We start from the raw sequence: 22,671 nt of genomic DNA on the forward strand, positions 1-22,671 counted from the left end.
TGTCCAAAGTCTGAACAACCAGATGATGGAGAGCTTTTACAGCCTATGCCATCACACTTTGTAATGGAGATGATGACTTTGCCAGTATGGTCACCTATGAACCTATTGATATTAACCAAGATTCTAGTCAAATATGGTGCTCAATTTGGAAAAATAAAGAAAAACAAAATGAAAAACATAGGAATACATTAAAGCAATACATAGAGAATCTCAACATGTACTAAGATGAAAGATTTCAAATTTTCAATTGTGTAGTCTTTTCTGCTTTAAGTCAAAGTATAGGAATTTCTATGAAGTACACTATTAATGTAAAGGTCTGAAAGAAACATTAATAGGATAATCTTAGAATTAAGTTGAAGTGAGGGAAAAAAAGAAATGAATAATGTACAGCAAGTTCTGGAGGAGAAATGAAAACTTTTGATCATAAAGCTTTCTTATCGGTACTTTCTAAATAGCACCTCATTGTCCAGGGGAAGTGAGTTCCTCTTTCCATCAGGAATGATAGACTTTTTTCTTCCATTTCTGTAATAAAATAACCATCTTGGTGTTTAGTTTGACCTTTAATATGTTCTGCCTCTGTTGTACTCTGAGTCAATATTTTTTTCTTTTCAAAAAACACTGACCATATGATGTGCTTCAAATGGCCAAGTATTTACAATTTTCAGATCTGCCAAATAGTGTGAATTAACCTTTATAATTAAGGGTGACAAGCTGACAAGAAAAATGAATGTAAACTTGTATACATATATGAATTTTTATGTCAGATCACCGTCTGTGCACTTGTTTCTTCTTTGTCAATAGCCGAAGGCTCCTTTCTATGTGCCAGAAGCCCATTTTATACCCAGGCCTTCAGACAGCTCCCCTTCGCCCTAGTGAATTTGCTGATTAATTTTGGATGCTCCTCTTAATTAACACCCCAAAGGATATCTAGATTTTCTAGCCTGAATTCCATGTAAAACAAGTGAATCTGAAGAATAATGACCTAGAGAGATAGGCATGCTTTGTCCTAATGACATTACAGGAACATGGAATATCTCACAAGTCAGGAGTTGGTCAGGCAATGCCTAGGGAAAATGTAGGCCTTTATTCAAGGCAAAATGAGATTCACATTAGTCCAATTTCATTCTCTTGCTTAAAACAAGGGGTTGGGATAGATGCCACTTGACAGATGAAACATGGTACCCTTGTGCAGTTGTGGCCCCCGTTGGTCTAGCTTAATGATTGCACCTACCATTTTGGCTTGCAGGCAAATAAGTTGATGGGCAAGAAGATGTGGAAGTGATTTATTAGGACATTGGGATAAAAATCAACTCCTTCACTTCTCCCAAACCTAACTACACAGTCAATGCCAGGGGAGCACCACTTTCATATATACTTTCCTAAGCTCTTCCAAAGAAAAGACCTTTGACATACATCAGGTTTGAAACCAAGAGATGGACAACATTTGTTCTTCAAAAAAGAAAATTATTGGGCTTTGCATGCTTTTTATAAGCCCAAGAGAAGGAAGCAGTAGTGCTATATGTTCAACCAACTGTTGCTACTCTCCCAGCTTCTTAAATCAATACTTCTGTTAAGAATAAATTAATAAGGAAAGAATGTCAGGATTTATAGCAAAGATTCTCAAAAACTTAACACAAAATGTCTTCCAGGGTCCAGATATGAACAGCATTCAAAATCTCAAATATTAATATCTTAGCTGAAATTTCCTACTTTCTTTCTGATCTAGATGCTCTAAACCACCCAGTGTGTGCTTTGGTTGTAAATTGCAAAGCTGAATCACCACATTTCAACTGTTCTGTGAGTTGTACCCAGCACAACATATCCCCAAATTTAGAAAAGCATATGTCACAAAAAAGTCACATTCATATACTAATTCCTTTTTTCTTTCAATAACAAATTTTTGTGCCTTTCTTATCAGTTGGATATTTTAAAAACTCTAACCTGCAGAAGTCTATTGAAATAGTTTACTCTTCATACTTTGCCCAAATGAAAGATGAGTGATTTTTTTCCCCCAGGTACTCTGTCAAAGAAGGAAGAACAGTGCCAGTGCCAAAGGTGGTAAGCATACAAACTTTTGAGCTAGTTTGTTTGGTTGCTTAAGAAAGATGAGAGGTTACTAAAAGTGTGCATTATCCTTCTTAGTGAGGAAATTGACTATCATGTAGTTTCACAGCTGCTTCTAGCACTATCAGAACATACAACCTGTTATCTCTCAAGAGAAGGCCAATAGGCATAAAGACCGGACCTATGATTTTATTGGTATTGGGGACTCCCAGATGAGGAGACTCCCTCTACCAATGTGGGTTGACACCCTTTCTGTAGCAATCTATGAGAGATGCCTAAAGAGCACTGAGATGTTAAGTGCCCATTAAACCAGATATCCCAAAGGTATTTCAAACTCAACATATCAAAAAAAGAACTCATTTTCTTCCCTTCTCCTCCTAAACTGATGCCTCTACTGATTGTCCTATTACTCTCAAGGGCACTGCCATCTTCCCTTATATCTTATCAGTTCCCAAATCTGTTGTGTCTATCTTCACCTTTTCATCTTTCCTCTTCCTCTCATCTCCATTCATATAGTCACTGAACTAATATAGTATCTATTCAACTCTCAGTTGGACTTTTGGCAATAGCCTTCTAATTTTTCTATCTTCCAAATCTCTACCTATTCCAGTCTCTTCTCCATATGGCTACCAAATTGATTTTCTTAACACATAAGTCTGAAAATATTGTTTCCTAATTAATAAACTCAAGTGACTCTCTATTACCTCTAGTAACAAATATAAAATTCTTTATTTGGCATTTTAGTGTCTTCACACACAGGCCCATTTCTATCTTTTTACTCTTTTCATACTTTGCTTCCTTCCACATCCTATATATCAATAGCCTACTGTTCCTAAAGCATAATAGAAATTCCATGCTTTGCCCCTGTGGCTTTTCAATGAAGGTCCCCAATGCTTGGAATGTTTTATTAATCAATTCTGCCTCTTCGATTTCCTGGCTTCCTATGAAAATCAACTCAAACACACATATCTACAAGAGGTCTTTCTTCAACCACCCAGCTGCTAGTTCTTTCCTCTCCAAGGTTACCTGCCATATCCTGTATATATCTATTTATATACATGTTGTCTCCCTCATCATACTTCGAGCTCCTTGAGGATAAGAATTGTTTTTCATTTCTTTGTATCTCCATTGTTTAGTACAGTGCTAAGTACATAGTAAGTGCTTAATAAACTCTTGTTGATTGGTAAAAATTATAGATAGTTCTCAAATAAAGAAAAATCAAAATTAAAAGAACATACAAAAATGCTGTTATCACTTTCAGTCATTTCTGACTCTTTGTAAAAAAAAAAGAGATAAAAAATACAGAAGGGGGTTCCTGGGGAGTGTCTCATTTTCTATAGCATCTATATTTTCACAGTGGTATAGTTACAGCTATTTAGAATAGTGACCCCAAAGTGTTGCAAAACCTTCAACCTTCAAAAAATATTTATATTTATGTTCACCTTCTGTTACTTACTAAAGGAAAAAAAATAGGGACATGCACTTTATTTTTATTTTAAATAAATTTCTATTGACATTTTTTATATTACCTACATTCCCTCCTGTATTATCCTTCCCCTCTCAGAGAGTCATCTCTTATAATTTTTTTTTGTTTTTGAAGAAAAAAAAAGGAAGAAGAGAAAATAAAACTATGCAAAACAAATCACCATATTAAAAAAATGTATCTGATGTTATATACAGTGTTCCATAGTACTCATTTTCTGAAAAGGAGAGGAAGGTAGTGTGTTTTAATATATCTATGTTGGGTCCAACAATTTCTCAAAATTCAGTTTCAATTGTCTTGTGATTGATCTTTATATGTCTATTGTTGTAGTCATAGTGTACATTGTTTTCCTGTCTTGGATTTCAAAGAAAAAGAAGAGCAGGAAAGCAAAATGGCTGCCTAATGAGGCTTTACAAATAGCTGAGGAAAAAAGGAAAAGGAAAGTTAAAGGAAAAAGAAAAGATATATGCAATTGAATGCAGAATTCTAGAAAACAGCAAGGAGAGAGAAGATTTTTCTTAAATGAACATCTAAAAGAAATAGAAGAAAACAATAGAACAGGAAAGATAGACAAGATCTCTTCAAGAAAATTAAAGATATCAAAGGAAAGTATCATGCAAATATGGGCATGATAAAAGACAAAAAAATGGTAGGGATTTAACAGAAGCAAAAGAGATTAAGAAGAGGTAAAAAAAAATACAACTATACAAGAAAGATCTCAACATCACTGATACCCACAATCCTGTGGTTACTGATCTAGAGACGGACATCCTGGAGAATGAAGTCAAATGAACCTTAGGTAGCATTGCTAACAATAAAGTTGGTGAGATGATGGAATTCCAGCTGAGTTACTTAAAACTGTAAGAGATAAAGCTATTAAAATGCTGCACTTAATATGCCAGCAAATTTGGAAAACACAACAGTGGCCACTGGATAAGAAAAGATCAGTTTACATCCCAATCTTAAAAAAGGGTGATATCAAGGAATTTTCAAATGACTGAACCATTGCACTCATTTCACATGTCAGCAATGTTTTACTTAAGATTCTGCAAGCTAGGTTTCAGCACTATGTAAACTGAGAATTACCAGAAAAGCAACCTGGTTTTTGAAGAGGCAGAGAAATTAGAGACCAAATTGCCAACATTCACTGGATTATGGAGAAAGCAAGGAAAAATTTTTTTGCAGAAAAAAAAATCTACTTCTGCTTCATTGAGTACACTAAAGCCTTTGACTGTTTGGATCACAACAAAATGTGGCAAGTCCTCAAAGAGATGGGAACAACAGATCATCTTACTTGTCTCCTGAAGGGAGCTGTATGTGGGTCAAGAAGCAACACTTAGAATCAAACATGGAACAACTGATTGGTTTAAGATTGGGAAAGAGTATGACAAGGCTGTATGTTGTCACCATATTTATTTAACTTATATACTGAACATACTGCACAAAACTTCTAGCTGAATGAATCAAAAGCTGGAATTAAAGTTGTTAAGAGAAATATCAACAATCTCAGATGTGCAGATGACACTACTCTGATGGCAGAAAGTGAAGAGGAATTAAGAAGCCTCTTGATGAGGGTGAAAAGGAAGGAATAAAAGCTGGCTTGAAGCTTAACATCAAAAAAACTAAGACCTTAAAACTGGTCCCATCCTTTCTTGGCAAATAGGGGGAAAATAATTTTTTTTTTCCAATAGCAATGTATGACTATAAGAGTTGGACTATAAGGAAAGTTGATGCCACAGAATTGATGTTTTTAAATTGTGGTACTAGAGAAGACTTTTGAGAATTCCTTGGACAGCAAGGAGATCAAATAAGTCAATACTCAAAGAAATTAATTCAGGCTATTTACTGGATAATCAAATAATGAAGCTGAAGTTTAAATACTTTGGCCACATAAAGAGAAGATGGGACTTATTGGGAAAAAAAAAACCTATTGTTGGGAAAGTTTGAAGGAAAAAGGAAAGTGGGATGGCAGAGGATGAGATGGATATATAATATCATGGAAACAATGAATATGAACTTAGACAGACTTAGAAAGATAGTAGAGGATTAAAAAGGCCTGATGAGTTATGGTCCATGGGATCATGAAGAATCATACATGACTGAATGATTGAACAACAACATATTGTTAATAATTCAAAGCACTTTTTCATATGATTGATAGTACTTTCCAATTCTTTGGGGAACTGCTTTATCATGTTATTAAACTACTTATCGATTGGAAGATGAATTTGGGATATATATGTGTGTGTTTATATGCATATTCATGTATATACATAGAGAAACATAAATATATTTCTGTTAGTTATATAAATATGTTGCATATCAAACATTTATCAGCAGTATTTAATACAAAGGTTTTTCTTAGTTGTCTGCCTTCTTTGTCAGATGAGTTAATTTTGTGTAGTAATTTTTCTCAAAATTATCTATTATATTTTTCTGATTACCTTTCTCTCTTTCTTGGTGTTAATAAGGCCTATAGTATTTATGATTTTCCTGAAGCAATTCTTATTTCAGACTATATTTTTGATATGTTGTTATTGCCTCTTTGCTAATATTTTATTTCCAATTTTTAGGTCAATGTTTATTTCATCGCTCCCTGATTTAGGCAACAAGATAATATTTGTATCATAGAAGGAATTTGGTAAAATTTCTTATTTTCTTGCTTTTCCAAACCATTTATTAACTTTTGGAGTTAATTTTTTTTTGAAGTTTTGATAGTATTTATTTTTAATTCCATTTAGTTATTCCCATTTTCTTCTTTTTGGGAGTTCAATTATGGTTCATCCATTATTTTTTTTTCTGAAACTGGGTTATTTCAGTCCTCAATTTCTTAATCTGTTCATCTGGGCATTTTGCATTTTTGTAAATATTATGTCATTTTAATTAAGTTGTAAGTTTTAGTGGTATATAATTGGCCAAAATAGTTTATAATAATTTCAATTCAATTATTTTTAATTATTAGTAAATTGGGCTTTCCTCTGTATTTTTTATTTTATTCATTTTATTTTGAATCTAAGAAATAAAACAAGCATTTCCATGACATAGTAGAAGAGATGATTGCACTTGAAACTGCAAATGTATTATGTGTAACTTGCTATTCCTTTTAAATATATAATGTTATCATGTAACTTTTATTTTCCTTTATTTCTTCCCTTTTACCCCCACCCCCACCTTAGAGATGGCTTCCACTAGACACAGATATGTTTATGTAAAACCTTTCTATACATATTTCCATTTACCCATTCTTTCTCTGGATTCAGAAAGTGGCTTTCATCATAAGCACTTTGTAATTAATTTGGGTATCTGTAATAGTCAAAATGATTTATTCATTCAAAGTTGTTCTTAATATAATATTGCTATTACCGTATACAATAATCTCTTGGTTCTGTTCATTTCACTCTTCATTATTTCTTGCCATGTTTGTCTAAGATCATTGAGCTCATCATTTCTTATAGCACAATAATATTCCATCAAAATCATATACCACAACTTGTTCATCCAACCCCCAATTGATGGGCATCCCTGCAATTTCCAGTTCTTTGCCACCACAAAGAGAGCTGCTATAGATATTTTAGAATATGCAGGTTCTTTTCATTTTTCCCTAATCATCTTTGGAAATAGAACTACTATTGGTATCCATGGGTCAAAAGGTAGAAGAAGGTTAATAACTTTTTTGACTTAATTTCAGACTGCTCTCCAAAATGGTTGGATTAGTTCACTGTTCCAGCAATGGTGAATTAATGTACCAATTTTTCCATATCCCCTCCAACATTTTTCACTTTCCTCTTCAATCACTTTTGCCAATTTGATATATATATAAAATGATATCTCAAAGTTATTTTAATTTGCATTTCTCTAATCAATAATGCTGTAGAGTATTTTTTCATATGATTATAAATTGTTTTGATTTCCTCATCAGAAAACTGCTTGGTCATATCCTCTGATCATTTATCAGTTGGGGAATGACTTATATTCTTATAGACTTGACAAAGTTCTTCATATATTTGACATATGAGACCTTCATCTGAGAAAGTATAATTTTTCCCAATTTTCTGCTTTCCTTCAGATCTTGCCTACATTTATTTTATTTCTACAAAATCTTTTTAATTTAATCAATAATATCCATTTTATACTTCACACTGTTCTTTATCTCTTGTTTATTTATAAATCATTTCCCTATCCATAAGTCTGATAAGTAATATGTTCCATGTTTTTCAAACTTTCTTGTAATGTCTCTATATTTAAGTCATTTATCTATTTTGACCTTATTTTGGTAAATGGTGTAAGATATTGGTCTATGCTCAATTTCTGCCAGACTGCTTTCAAGCTTTCCCAACAATTTTTTTAACCAAATAATGAATTCTTATCCTCAAAACTTTAGTCTTTATACTTGTCAAACACAAGATTACCATAGTCATTGGCTGCTGTAAACTGTATGTCTACTCTGTTCCACTGGTCTACCTTTCTTTTTCTTAGTACCAGTACCAGATAGTTCTGATATTTACCGCTTTATATTTTAAGATCCAGTACTGCTAAACCTCCTTCCTTTATATTCTTTTATTAGTTCCTTTGATATTCTTGACTTTTTGTTCTTCCAAGGGAATTTTTATTATTTTTTTTCCTAACTCAATAAAAAAATTTTTTGGTACTTTAATTGGGATAGCACTAAATATATAAACTAGTTTAGATAAAATTGTCATTTTTATCTTATTGGCCTTGCCTACCCATGAACAATTAATATTTCTCCAATTATTTAAATCTCATTTTATTTATATAAAAAGGTTTTTTTTAATATTTATATTTTCATATATTTCTTGGGTTTGTTTTGGCAGATATATTCCCAGGTATCTTATTCGATCCAGGGTTATTTAAATGGGATATCTCTTACAGGATTTTGTTGGTGACATAAAGGAATGATGATAATTTGTGTGGATTTACTTTATATCCTGCTACTTTGCTAACTAAAAAGTTAGTTGAAATGATTAATAATTTAATTAAGAATAATAATGTCTGCAAAAAAGGTGGTTTTATTACTTTGTTTCTTATTCTTATTCCTTTTATTTCTTTTTCTTCTCTTACTTCTATTAGTAGGAACTCCAGTGCAATATTGAATAATATCGGTGATAGTGGGCAACCTTGTTTCACACCTGATCTTACTGGTAAGGCTTCCAGCGGGCTGTTGTTTTCTTTCTTTGTTTTTACTTTTCCTGGTTTAGGTGTCAGTATCATATTTGTTTTATAAAAGAAGTTCAGTAAGACCCCTTCTTTGCCTATTATTCCAAATAATTTAATTAATATTAGAATTAGTTGTCTTTAAATGTTTGATAGAATTCACTTGTAAATCCTCCTTATTTTTTAAAATAAATTAGCTAAAGATTTACATATTTTATAAGTGCTCGAACTAGATCCTAAATATATTTATTAATCTGTATTTTGGGACAGAATTCATATTGGTATTTTTTTAATTTTGTTGGTGTGGTAGGTTTCTTTAGTTGCTTGTATATTTTTTTAAAAATCTATTCTTTAACTCTTTTATTAATGAAAGTATTTCAGCATATAAATTTGTCCCTAAATATATCTTTATCCTCATCCTCCAAATTTTATTATAATATATTTTAGTTTTAATTTTCTTTGATGAAATTATCTAATGTTTCTATGATTGTTCATGGGCACAACACTTTAGGATGAAAATATATGGTGTTTCATGAATTTTTAATACTTTCTTCAATTTGTTTAACAATTTCACTCCTTTTTGCTCGGCAAATGGTATGTTTATTATTATTGCTTTTCTGTATTTGTTTGTGTGCTTTTTATTTCCTAATATATGAACATTTTTTGTAAAGGCGGCATGAATAGCTTAAAAATATGTATAGTATAGTCCTTTCTTTTCACATTCAATAATCACCAGTAGTCTAGCATATATAATTTTCTCAAATTCTAATCAGGTTTTAAGCATGTTCTTGTTTATTTGTTAGATTCCTCTATATCTAAAAAACATACACTGAGTTCCCCAACTGTTATAATTTTACTATATAGTTCTCCTAATAACTTTTAACTTTTCCTCTAAGCATTTAAATACTGGTACAAATATGTTAAGTATTGGCTTTAATATATAGTTTATGGTGGTTTAAGTATAATGTGGTTTAATGTATATCTATTTTAAACCCATGTATTATTGCTATTTCATTGTTTGAGACCATGTTTGCTATCCCCACCTTTTTGTGTTCAGCTGGATCTTACTCCAGCTCCTTATTTTAATTCTGTGTTTTAAATAACATATTTTAAATCCTTATTTAAATTCTTATATCTAACATACTCTGTTTTTTTGCATTTCATAAATCAATTTACCCTATCCACGTTCACAGTTCTCAACATTGTACATTTTTCTCCATCTTATTCTATCATATATTCCCCTCTTCTTGCTTCCCATATTCCTCTTTCTAAAGATGATAATCATGAGAGGAATGCACTCAGCATTAGTGATGAAACTGACTCCCTTGCACCTCTATTCAACCACTTGTCCAGAAGTCAATTATGTTCTTAAACTTTCTTTCTTTCTAAACATCACTTTACATTCTACTCCCAAAGACAAGAGTTTGTTTGTTCATGACTAATTCCCTCACTGATTCCACCACCTTCTCCTATCTAGGTGGCTAGACTGAGAGCCAGGAAGAACTCAGTTTTCAGGCACTTACTAGCTATGGTCAAGTCAAGTCACTTAACTTTGTCTACCTCAGTTTCCTCAACTGTAAAATGGGGATAATAATAGCATCTACATCCCAGGGTTGTTATGAGGACCAAATGAGATAATATTTATAAAGCACTGAATATGGTGTCTGCCACAGAGTAGGCACTTAATAAATACTTGTGCCCTTCTCTCCACCCCTTTTTCCTTTCTTCTCCCAGATTTCTCCTGACTCCCTATTGAGTTGCATGTATTCTTATACGAAACTTTTTCTTTATATAGAGTTAACATGTGTCTTCTACCCTCCTTCAAGTGGTTCAAATGAAAGTAAGTTCCAAGGCATACCCTCCAGCAATATCCACTCTTTCTATTTGTACCATCTTCTTGCACACTTTATTTCAGATAGTAAATCTTCCCTCTATCCATTTGTGCATTCTTTTTTCTTCATTTTATTTCTTCATTTAAGGTAATCAAAACATAACAAAATCTTTTTCAGGCTCTCTCTCTCACTATCATTCTTTAAGATGCTTGACATTAGTGTTCTAATGGAACACGTTTGTCCCCAGCTATAACGTAAGCACATTTTTACATAGTCCCTTCCATTTGCAAGAATCTATTTACCTTTTTCTGTTTATCTTGACTCCTGTATTTGCCTTTAAGTTTCTACTCAGCTCTTATCTCTTAATTGGAGGTGCTTGCTATCCTTTGTTTCATTAAATGTCTGTTTTTATCCTTCAGGATTATACTGAGTTATTCAGGTTGAGTTGCTCTTAGTTTCAAGTCTTTAACTTTTACTTTTGGAATGCCATATTCCAAGCTCTGTTCTCTTTGATACTCACTTTGTTCAGTTGTTTCAGTTGTGTCTGACTCTTCATACCCCATTTGTGGTTTTCTTGGCAAAGATACTAGAGTAGTTGGCCATTTTCTACTCCAGTTCATTTTATAGATGTGGAAGCTGAGGCAAACAGGGTTGAGTGACTTGCCTAGGGTCACACAACTAGTGAGTTCCTGAGGCCAGATTTGAATTTAGGTCTTTCTGATTCCAGCTCAGGCACTCTATCCATTGCACCACCTTGCTGACGTTTAATATTATACTAGAAGCTGGCAAATATTTAGTGACCCTCGCATGGCTGTTTGGTACTTGAATTCCTTCTTTCTTGATGCTTGCAGTGGTAGCTCTGGATTTTTCTATGATATTTTGGGGAGTTTTCATTTGGAGGTTTCTTTCAGGAGTTCATCAGTGTTTTCTATCTATTTTTACTTTGACCTGTGATTCTAATAAGTCTGTGTAATTTTCATTCATGATTTCTTGAAGTAGGGTATCATAGATATATGTATGTTTATTGCTTTCAAGTAGTCCAATGATTCTTGGGATTTTTTCTCCTTGATCTACTTTCAAGTTTAGTTGCTATTGATAGGAAATAGTGTGTTAATCTTTTTTCAGTCTTTTGATTTTGTTTTAATATTTTTCATTGCCTCATGGATTCATTAACTTGTTTGATTCATTCTAATTTTCAGGAAGTCTGTTACTTAAATAAGATTTTTATCCCTTATACATCAAGCTATTAATTCTTCTTCTCAGTCTTTTTGCTAGAGTTTTAAAACCTTTTTTATTTTTTTTTCCTTTTGAGCTCTTATTTGACTTATAATAATGTGTTTGGCTCTTGGCTTCATTTCTTGTAGGAACTCTAGGTTATCTTTTGGACAAAATATACATGCATACATATATACATACATACAAGCATGTATACATGCACACACAATGGATTCCAGTCCAGTACTTGAGCTACCAATTTGTTATCTCACATTTATTTCTGTGCGATTGGCTCACCTTTCTTTGCCAGGATATATGTCCCCACTTGTTGCTATCTTTTTCACTAATTCTTATATAGTCATACTAATAATAGATTTATACTCACCCTTCACCTTTGGGTTACCCATTCTTCTGCGATCAGAGAGCTCCATCCAACACAACCATAGAGAATCACTGGAAGAATATTGCTGGAAAATGATGGTATCATTGAAAAGTCTATATAATTTCCAAATTCCAATCCAACTTGATATCTTCCTCCTATTCAGCTTTAGGCCAAATCATCATTCAGGATTAAGATTTATGTACTGACTGACTAACTCATTGTAATTTTGTAATCTATACAATATATATTTTTCATGTGCCAAAACAATACACTACATTCTGGGAGAGATACACAGATAAAATAAGATGGTTCACTTAAGCTCATGGATTTTATAATGTAGAGGCAATTACAGGACATACACATTACTTACATAGTAAGAAAGAGACATGATTTCACCAATGTGAGAACTCTCGCTTCATGCTTTTTTTTGTATTTATCTTAATTGCTTTCATTATTTTAGAAGAATAAATTAAATCTAAAAAAGTCTTTGTACCATGAAATAAAGTCATTTCTCCAGAAGGGCAGAAAGAAAAATGATCTCTCCTAAGAAAAATGTATTTGGATAAGAGATAATTTTAGTAAGGCACATGCCTAGCCATATAACTCCATTGTTCAAAAAAATCTTAAGTAGCTCCCTCTTGCCCTGAGGATAAAATAGAAATTCTTCATTCTGATATTTAAAGTCATCCATAATCTGGCTCCCAAATGCCTTTGTAGACTTATTTAACATATTCTATGTCCCAGATAACTTGGCCTACTAGCAAATGCACATATTCCATCAACTCTCTTCATGTTCTCACCCATCCCCATTCCTGGAATGTAATCCCACCTTGTCTCTGAGGATATTTAACTTCCTCAGATTTGGTCCTGACATCTTATTCTCCCAGTTGTTAATGTTCTCCCCCACTTCAATAATGCTGAATGATATTTATCTATATAGGTGTAATAATAGAACATAATAACCTAATAATAATTACCTAATACAGTGACAAGCATATAGTAGATACTTAATAAATATTGATTGAATTAAATGTGTGTCTGTGTATGTATCTGAGAGAGACAGAGAGATGGATGGACAGAGACGGAAAAAGTAGAAGTGTACTTATTAACCAGGTACTATGTGATAGGCACAGTACTAAGGACTGAGGGTATAAATAGGAGTAGGGTAGTCCTGGCCTTCCAGTAGCTTACACCCTTTTTTAAAAATTATTTTTATTTATTTCATTAAACATTTTCCAATTACATGTAAAAAAAGCTTGACAATCTTTTTTTTTAATTTTGAGTTCCAAATTATCTCCCTCCCATTCCCCCTTGAGAAGGCAAGCAATGTGATTTTCATTATAAATATGAGGTCATGTAAAACATATTTCCATATTAGTCATGTTGCAAAAGAAAACACAAACAAAATAAAACAAAAAAATTAAAGAACATTTTTTGAAAAGTATGCTTCACTCTGCATTCAGTGTTCATCAGTTCTTTCTCTGGAAATGGAGAGCATTTTTCATCTTGGGTCCCTTGGAATTGTTTTCTATCAACCTCTTGATCAGAGTAGCTAAGTCTTTCACAGTGTATCAACATCTTGATCAGAGTAGCTAAGTCTTTCACAGTTTATCATCCTTACAATATTGCTATAACTGTGTACCATGTTCTGGTTCTGCTCACTTCACTTTGCATCAGTTCATATAAGTGTCTCCAGTTTTTTTTTTTTTTCTGAAGGCATCCTCCTTATCATTTCTTACAGCACAGTAGTGTACCATTAAAATCTTATACCACAACTTATTCAGCCATTCCCCAATTAATGGGCATCCCCCTCAATTTCTAGCTCTTTGTCAATATAAAAAGAGCTACTAGAAACAGTTTTGTGTAAATAGGTCTTTTTTTTCCCTTTTCTTTAATCTCTTTGGGATACATACATAGTAGTGGTATTGCTAAATCACTGGGTATGCACAGTTTTATAGCCCTTTGTATATACTTCCAAATTGGTCTCCAGAATGGTTGGACTACTTCACAACTCCACCAATAGTACATTAGTGTCTCAATTTTCCCACATCCACTGCAGCCTTTCTCATTTTCTTTTTTCTTTCATGTTAGCCAAACTGATAGGTATGGGGTAGTATCTCAGAGTTGTTTTAGTTTGCATTTCTCTAATCATCATGTGACTATTGATAGCTTTGATTCCTTTTTCTGAAAACTTCCTGCTCATATCCTTTGACCATTCTTTAACTGGGGAATGGCTCTTACTTTTATAAATTTAGCTCAATACCCAAACATTTGAGAAATGAGACCTTTATCAGAAAAACTTGCTACAAACCCCCTTCCTCTCCCCCCCCCCACAAGTTTCTTCTTTTCCTTCTAATTATGGCCGCATTTGAAATAGTTTATGTTCTAAAGGAGCAAGGTAACATATAAAAGAGAGCCAAGAAGGGAAAGGGTCAGGGAGGGTCATTTTCCTACCACTTGACATTGAGGCCTGGATAAGGCAAGATAAGGCAAAAGCATACCTATTTCTCAAGTGACCTAGGGGCAGAATATAGTTAACTGGTGGGAAGGAGGTAGAGGCGATAGTCTGAGTAAAGGTATGTGGTGCTCAAATTTGTTGTTGTTGAATTGAATAGTAATAATGAAACTTTGGGCTAATTATAATACTTACCTATAACACATAGCAGTCCTCAGTATAGTGACAGCTAGGTGGCATGGTGGATAGGGCTCAAGGCCTGAAGTCAGGAAGACCTGAGTTCAAATATGGCTTCAGAAACTTAGTAGCTTCCATACCCAGACAAAGAAATATGGAGTATGAATGCAAATAGAAGCATACCACTTGTTCTCCTTTTCCTTTTTTGTTTTGTTTTATTGCTTCATTCTCATGGTTCCTCACATTAGTTCTAATTGTTCTTTACTCATGACTAATGGGAAAATATGTTTAATGTGAATGTATAAGTAGAGCCTATATCAGATTGTACACCGTCTTGGGGTGGGGGAGGAAGAAGTGGGAAGGGGAGTAAATTTAAAACTCAAAAGCCTATGGAAGTGAATGTTGAAAACTAAAAATAAATTACTTAATTAAAAAGACAATAAAAAGAAAAAATAAAAAGAAAGAAATACTAGCTGTGTGACTCTGGGCAAGTCACTTAGCCCAGTTTGCTCTAATTTCCTTATCTGTAAGGTAAGCTGGAGAAGGAAATGCCAAACCTCTCCAATATCTTTGTCAAGAAAACCCCAAATGGGATCACAAAGAGTCAGACACAAATGACATGACTAAACAACAACAATAACAAAGTTCTCAGTATTGCCTCCAAATGCTATCATGAAGACTTGTCAATGAGGAGTCATCCTTTGACTACTCAGCAAATAAGTATTACCTAAGCATAAACTCTGCACCTCAAGCCTAAGCTCCCATGAAACCTACAACCTTTAAAAGCTTCTTTATCCTCAACCCATTTTCTCCATGATGTTCTTGGCCTGTATCTTTCTATCGTTCAGACACCAGAGAGTGCTGTAAGAGAATGCAATCTCTACTAGGGCTTTGGATAAGCCTTGAATTTCTTTTACTGTATAACAACAGAGAACCCTTTACAACTTCAAAAGTTTCCTTCCCATTAAAAAAAGGGGGGAGGGATGGAACAAAGAAAGAAACCACCACAGTATGTGATATGTATTCTTGGCAGTAGAATTTTAAACCTTGTTTTGTGTCAATGTGGTATAAAGAAACAAGAGGCCTCCATGTAATTTGTATTTTTCCAAGTATCTAATTTCAATCTAATGTACTGTTGGGAAACTTAGCCAGGAAATCTATATGGTGGTTCCATTTGGGGACTTACTCAGCTATCTTTAGTCAGTGACAAATTCTGGTTTCCATTCCATGTTCAGTGATGATAACAGTGCGATTTACAGGTATAAGTAACAAATGAGATCAATTAAAATGTCTAAGAGTGGCACCTGTCTAAGTGTAGGGTTGCACTAAATGATTCCCGCCTCTTTGTTTCCTATACACCCCACCATTTGTAACTTCTCCACATTCAAAGTAACAATGGGAGAGTTGTTTCTTAATGGTCATGAACCAAGAAAGCAGGCCTTATCCTGTGGCCTAGGTAGATGATGATTATCATGAAGTGAAAACAACAGGCGTATTTTTTGACTCCATTTGCACAAATGATCTCTGTGTTTCATAGCATTCTTTAATATAGCATCTTGAATTGCCCAATTTGTTACAAATTTGTGTTGTCAGCTGCCTTTGTGGTTGAATTGAATATGCAATGAAATACAGGCTCTCCTTCATTCGTATATATTATTTAATGCCATGATCATGAAAAAATAAATTTGATACATTTAGAACATCTTGTATTACCAGGAAAAAAAAGTTGCTTCTGAGGATTAAAAAAAAAATAAAAGAAACCAGCGGCCAAATCTGACAATTTATGATTAAGCAATACACTTGAAGATTTTCTCTATTTCTTCTATATCAGTTATTGTGTCAAATGATGTGACTGATATTTTTTACAGGGCATGTAATTGTGGCAATATATTAAATGTTTCAGCTTAAATTATGGCTGTTGAAGCACATGTTGTTTTATTAGATTTAAATATTCCTGAACTGTGAGTTGGGCTTTGTAAACATATATCTTGATATGTTCCAATTCTCAGGCAGGATGTGTTAGACTGTTTAGGAAGGATAGAATGCTATTCCCAGTTAAGCATGAACAGCAGTCATAATCAGAAAAGTACAAGCCTAAAATAAATTGATATTCATACTTTTCTTTAAATTTTTGTATATGTGTAGGGGCAGGGTTATGAATCTGTGATTTCATCACATTAGAGAATTCTTGGTAATGAACTCCCTTCATTAGCACATCACCAAATCCTCTGTCACTTATAGTTTTAGAGAGGTGCCTGGAACACTAAAAGTCACAAAGGTAGGTTAGATCAGGTTTTTGTTATTGTTCAGTCATTTCAGTCATGTCCAACTCTTCATGATGCCATTTGGAGTTGTCTTGGTAAACATACTAGAGTGGCTTATGATTTCCTTATCCAGCTCACTGTAAAGATGAGGAAACCGAGGCAAACAGGATTATAACTAAAAAGATGGCCAGGGTCTCTCCACCCAAGGCCCTTATATCCCAAAGCTAGATCGTGCTAGTAAACATTAACATACAGAGATCCAATATGTATAGACATTCCTCAAACAGGAATATAGCATGTGGATTTCCACACCCCAAAATGCAGGTCTCTTATGAGAAAAAATAGAATGGCTACAAATAGTTAGTTACATCTTATCTAAGCAATATAATTTAGAAGTCAGGAAAATGTAATTAAAGGCACTCGTCCAATAAAACACATTTAGCTATAGGTAATGGCTTTTCTCCTCTAGATTTTCTAAATAGCTTACAAATAAAACGCTCCACGAAAGCTTCTGTTTCCATTGCACAAACTCTGTCTTTGAGATGAGCGTTATGATATGTTTCTTGGATGCAAAGGAAAGCTGGTTTAGAACTTTTAAAGCAGTCACACAGACTTGCCATTTAATTATCATAACCCCCACATATAGTACTTATGCTCTATCTTATGCTGCAACAAAGCATGAAATACATCAGGAAGAAATCTAATTATACCTTATCTCTCCTGTACCATTCCTCACCCACAAGTTGTAAACAGTAGAATTTAAAGTGCATTATCAAACTTATTTTGGTTGTTTTAAATGTTAAGGGTAGCATCTACAAAGCTAACATGATGAAAAAAATATGCATATAATATTATGCAACTATTAAATTTAGAGAAAATTCTTAGCCTACCCATGTTAGCCACCATTAAATAGCAGAGTTGAGCGTGTTGGCAGATATGTCAAAAAATGGTTCACGTATGGTCAAGGCTTTGTGCTTAAAATCTTACTTTATTCCAATTTTATAACTAAAATTAATTTTGCTGGGGTTTCTAAAAGTCCTCCATCACTCTATATTCTCAGAAGACCAGAGCATTAGCTATTTGTTTGCTTAATATCCATCCTTTTAAAGATGAGTAAATTGAGATCCAACTCAATTGAGAGCTAACCTAACAGCAGACAGTGGGCAAAACCAGGAGGATGTATCAGGGAGATAGGGATGTTAGTTTCAGAATCATATGTACTCTCAATCTTTCTACCTCCTAGGGACTCTTTTGTTTTGGTTGTTGAATCATCAGTGAGAATCAGCATATGACAGAGATAGGGACTGATCTGTGATTTTATTGGGGGAAGGGGCTCCCAGGATGAATTTCTAACAATAGGGCAGGTAAGCATTTTCTTGGCAACTTAGAGTTTTATTAAGTTGCCTAGAAAATTGAAAAGTTAAATGACTTGCCCGAGGTCTCAAAGCCAGTATGTATTAAAAGCAGGACTTGAGCCTAGGTCTTCCTGTCTCAGAGGCCAGCTTGTTAACTCCTTCGTCATGTCCCTTCTCAGTACATAGCTACTTTTAAAATGGGGTGTATGGGGTGTTCACAGAGGACTTCAACCTCTGATGTGAAGGCTTGCTGAGCCCTTTTTAGGGCTACTCATCCACCTTTCATGTCCACCTGCCACTCAGCTCTCACCTGTGACTCCAAGAAGCTATAGCATGCACAGTGGCCATAACCTGGTAAAAACTATCTCAGCAGAGGGGCTAAACCAGGTTAAGGGTTGAGACAGGCCTTAAACCCACCTGTGAGTTAGGGGGATATCTACCCAAAGGATGAGAAGACTTATCCCAGCAGAATGGACAAATGAGAACAATTTATCCCAATAGCCATGAAGGCACTTGAAGAAGACACTGTGGAGTTTGGAGAGCTTGGTCAGACATCAAAGATGACAAGGTCATCCACTGCATCCTGGATCATCACCGCTCTCCTAGATTTTTGTCTTTCTACTGGACTTGGAAGACTCTGGAAGAGAGAGTGAGGTCGCCAACTTTTTGCAACTCTGTTTCATTTAAACCCAATTCACATGTAAGCCAAGACATCACTCTGTGATGCTATTGGTCCTCTTAATTAAGTATGAACAACAACTTTTAAAATACATGTTGAATTAAATTGAACAAAACTGAAGAGTTTCAGACAACCCAGAATGCTAAATGGCTTTTTTTTTTTTGTTTAGAAATGCCTGTCTTCTAGACAAGGCCCAGAAATGTCTTTCTGCAACAGCGAACTGAACCTTTGAGTAGACTTCCCTATTCTAAGTGTCTTTACAATTGTCTTTCCTTGTCCACTATGGACCACTATGGGCTTTGACCTTGTGGCAGCCTTATCTTCCCTATGTAACAGAGCCATAGAATAACAGACTCTTAAATTTTTTTTTTTAGACATTTGGAGTGAAGTGACTTGCCCAGGGTCCCATAGATGTTATGTAAGTAGAACAGCAGGGATTTTGAACTCGGGTCATCAGACTCCCAGTGCTCTTTCCACTGTACCACAGTGTTCCTGAATACCTACTGGGACCAAGCAAATTGAGTCAAAGCCTTCCTCTTCTACACAATGTCCTTCCAAATACTAGAAGATAGTCACCATGTAATGACCCAAATATTCTCTTTTCTAAGCTAAATGTCTCCACAAAGTTGTACTCACAATGTCATAAAAACGACCCTAACTTCTTCAAAGCTATGAGACAGCAGAGTATATATAGGTCACATCAGGTTCTATGCTGCCGGAAAGACTTCGAATATAAATATGATGGTAGGCTGCATCTGATAATCAAGGACCAATCTAGCTAGGGGCCACATTCAGTTATATGTTTTGCATCTCTGATATAGTGGATAAGATTTGGAGTCAGGAAACTCAAGGAGTAAAAATTACCCTAGATGTTTGAAAATGGAGTTGTTACATACAAGGGTAAAGAAGAAAGGGAAAAGGGAGAAGGGAGAGCAGCCTACTTCAAGAACCCTTTAGTTGTGTGATAAAAGATGAGTAACAATCTCTCAAAGTCTCAGTTTGTACATCTACAAACTGGGGATAATACTTTTAATGGCATAACTTAGTGGGTAAAGCTGATCTCAGAATCAGGAAGGCCTTGGTTCAAGTCCTACCTCCGACAAATATTGTGTGTGCTTCTCTGAGCAAGTCAGAGCATTTTATTAGTGTTCTCAATGGACAAACTTTTATCATGAGCCTGCTGGGCAACAGGTGCTCCTCTGGGCACCAACAATATAAACTTAAATAGCCCCAGTTGTATAGGCAATAATGTTTCATTAAAGACTATGAGTTACACAGTAGTTGGAAGAGCTACATTGAGAGAGGAAAATTCCAAACAAGGAGTTCCCTACACCCATGACATGACAGGCTAGAACCAAAAAATATTCTTGCAATACTACCTCACAAGGTTGTTGCCAAGTAAATTCTTTGCCATTCTTAAAACTCTCTAGACATGTAAATTTCTGTTAATATTGGCACACCAAGAAAAACGAGAGAGACTTGAAGAGCTAAAAAACTGGGATCTTTCCTTGCTCTCAGAATCCCTTGTTACCTTCTGCCAGGAATTCCTGTCTCCCCAGTCAAACATCTTTTGCTTTTGCTCCAAGGTGAACCCATCACCCTCCCCAGCCACCATAATCACAAGACAAATAAAAGTCATTGATTTTTGCTTCCCCCTCATGCACTCCACCTCCCCTCCCCCTTTACACACACACACACACACACACACACACACACACATGTTTGCTCACACCATCCCAATTAAGACTCCATACAAGTTAGCATTGATTATGTAGGGCTAAGAATTAGTGTTAAAAGAAGGGAACCTGGGGTGGGGCCATTTATAGGGTTGGGAAGCGAGTTAAAGCAACAGGGGACTGGCCAGCCTCTTCCCCTTTATGAATCTATTTGAATCCAACTGATGACTCTTGTATTGCATTTCCATTCAGGGACAGCATTTAAAAGGATTGTTCACCATAGCCTTATAATCAATGTGCCTTAGCAGCACCCTATTACCCCTGATAACAGGCCTGCTGCAATTTGGACCTGAAAGAAATCACCCTCAGATGGGCTCACGGATGCTTTAGTGCCACTGGGCAGTCCTGTTATCTCCATCTGTGATTTGTTTTCAAGAACAGTGATTTGCATTTCATTGGGATTATACCTTTTAATGTATCAGCAAGGTAAAGCATCTATAGCAGAAAAAAAACTCACATCTCCCCCAGACCCCCATCCCCCATGAATCAAATGATTCATTTGAGGCTTCCATGGAGAGGATTGTAGTTACAATTAAAATCAAAAGCTCCCTAGTTCTTTCAATAGTGCCTGCTAACCCTTTGTGGACAGTGAAACATGTGGGCTGCTTAATATGTAGAGGGTTTTGAAGTCATTTGAAACAGCTCCATGCTTGTGGGTTTTTTTTTAAGTGTTTTTTTTACATTAATTCAACAAATATTTGAGTGCCCACTGTGTGCCATGCGTCATATTAGGACTTGAGGAAGATACAAAATAAATAATAGGGACTTTCCCCTCAAAGAGCTTATAAAAAAGATTGTGGAGAAAAGAAGATCATACGAGTAACTATGACATGATAAGTGCTTTTGAGAAATACTAACAAAGTATCAGAGACCGAATGGAGGAGACATGGCTCCCAGTGAGGGTGAATTACAACAGAAAGCCAGGCACTGAACAAAATCATGTGGTCAGCTAAGTAAATTAATTTTAAAAATCAAGTGAAGAGAGTATTGTATTCCTTAAAAAATGATTCTGTACAAGTTAGCACACTTTTAATAGTGATGTTGTTTCTTTTTGAAATACCAAATGAAGTGAAAGTCACTCCAAGTAGAATAATGTATTGACAAAAATGGCAGAATGAGCATTAGACTGGCTGTCAAGAGAAGAAAGGCATTGTGGAATTGAAACAAGGGCACTGGGATTAGAATCAAAGAATGTCACTTCTAGTACTGTGTTGACTTCTAGATAACTATGTGACCTAAAGTCATTTACTTCTCTAGGTCTCAGTTTTCATACCTATAAAATGAAGAAATTGAGCTAGATAACCTTATAGGTTTTCTGCTCTAAAATACATGAGCTGTTTCAGTTCTAGCTCAGATATTTCTAGTTGGCTCAATCAGGTAATGGTCCAGACACTTACTAGCTATGTGACCTCAGTTTGCCTGTTTTCTCCACTATAAAATGGGGGTGATGATAATAGCATCTAACTCATAGGGTTGATATGAGGATCAAATGAGACAGTATTTGCAACAAAAAAAAGCATGTAATATAGTGTCTGGTACATAGTAGATGCTGCAGATGATTATTCCCTTCTTTCTGAGCAGCAAATTTGTTATCTGCATAATGGGGATATAATTCCACCCAACTCATAGGGTTGCTGTTAAGATTAAGATGAAATATAGTATATAGTATAGGGACAAGTTTAATTGTAAAGTGCTACATAAATACAAACTATCCATTGTACCCGTTATTATTGATTTATTTGCTTATTTACTTATTTATTTATTTATTTTACAGAGGACAGTTTCTTTTTTTAATTTGTGACAGAGTACGCAAATAATTTTGTATCTTGATAATTTTTTTCATTTTTCTACTATTAA

This window comes from Vombatus ursinus, unplaced genomic scaffold (genome assembly GCF_900497805.2).
Source record: "Vombatus ursinus unplaced genomic scaffold, bare-nosed wombat genome assembly UNPS02014781.1, whole genome shotgun sequence".
In the NCBI taxonomy this organism is placed as follows: domain Eukaryota; kingdom Metazoa; phylum Chordata; class Mammalia; order Diprotodontia; family Vombatidae; genus Vombatus; species Vombatus ursinus.